The sequence below is a fragment of the Galeopterus variegatus genome, unplaced genomic scaffold (genome assembly GCF_000696425.1).
Source record: "Galeopterus variegatus unplaced genomic scaffold, G_variegatus-3.0.2 Scaffold771, whole genome shotgun sequence".
NCBI classification, from domain to species: Eukaryota; Metazoa; Chordata; class Mammalia; order Dermoptera; family Cynocephalidae; genus Galeopterus; species Galeopterus variegatus.
The window spans coordinates 4,767-5,992 of record NW_007726882.1 but is presented as its reverse complement, the minus strand read 5'-3'; positions in this window follow the sequence as shown (position 1 = coordinate 5,992).

The following is a 1,226-nucleotide window of genomic DNA, read 5'->3' as shown; positions in this document are numbered from 1 at the left end:
AAAGCATGTGATGAAGTTCAATGTCTTCTTATGATGAAAACTCAAAGCAAAGCTAGGAATGGAAAAGTTCCTTAACTTGGTAAAGTTTATATAACAAAACCTACAGCAGACATGATACTTATTAGAGAAAAATCTAGATGTGTTCTCTTTTTTTTTTTTAATTCTTTTTGAGACCGGCCACACCGCGCTCAGCCAGTGAGCGCACCAGTCATCCCTATATAGGANGCAAAAACCATAAACTTACAGATTCAAGAAATGCAGTGAACCCCAAACAAGATAAGCTCAAAGAATTCCACACCCAGACACATCATAATCAAACTGCTGAAAATAACAAAGTTAAGAGATACTTACAATTGAGTGACGATATATGTCAAAATACATGTGACTCAGCTAAAGCAGATTTTAGAGGGAGATTTATAACTTTTATTATATTCACCAAGAAATAAGAGGTTAAAAAATAAATGAGTTAAATATTCAGCCTAAAAAATTGTAAAAGGAGCATTTGCACAAACCCAAAGACAGAGTAACTTGAACATTCATGGTATAAAGAACCAAAAAGGGAAACAATAATAATGCTAAGGGCAGAAATCAATGAAATAAACAATGACAATTATGATAAAAAAGGAAAGTAACAAACAATAGTTAAGATTAAGAAAACCAATAGCTTCGTTCTTTGAAAAGATGTAAAAGATATATAGACCTCTGTCAAGAAACATCAAGAAAAATGCAAATAAACAAATAAACAGAATGTACATAAATTAATTACAGAATGAAAAAAAGGGAAATAATTATGGACCAAACAGATTTGTAAAAATTATAGTTAAGCAAACATATGCTAAAAAATTTCAATTCTTAGATGAAATCATAATTTANTAATGAAATTAAAGACTTTCTTCCCCAGATAAAACAAAGCCTCAGATAGTTTTTCAGTAAGTTCTATCAACCCCTCAAAGAACAGTTATTCAAAAACTTAGAGAAAGAATACTTAGAGAAAGCTACTTGATTTTTTTGTCTTTTAAGAGTGATGTATCTTGTTTCCAAAAACAAGTAAGGACAATAGAAAAAAAAGACAAGAACCCATGTCATTTATGAATCTAGATTTTAAAATTCTAAATAAAATAGCATTTAACTAAATCTAATATTGTATTAAAAACATGATTAAGAAAGATTTATTCCAGAAAGGTATAAATGATTCCACATCAGAAAATCTATTGTGATTGACTACA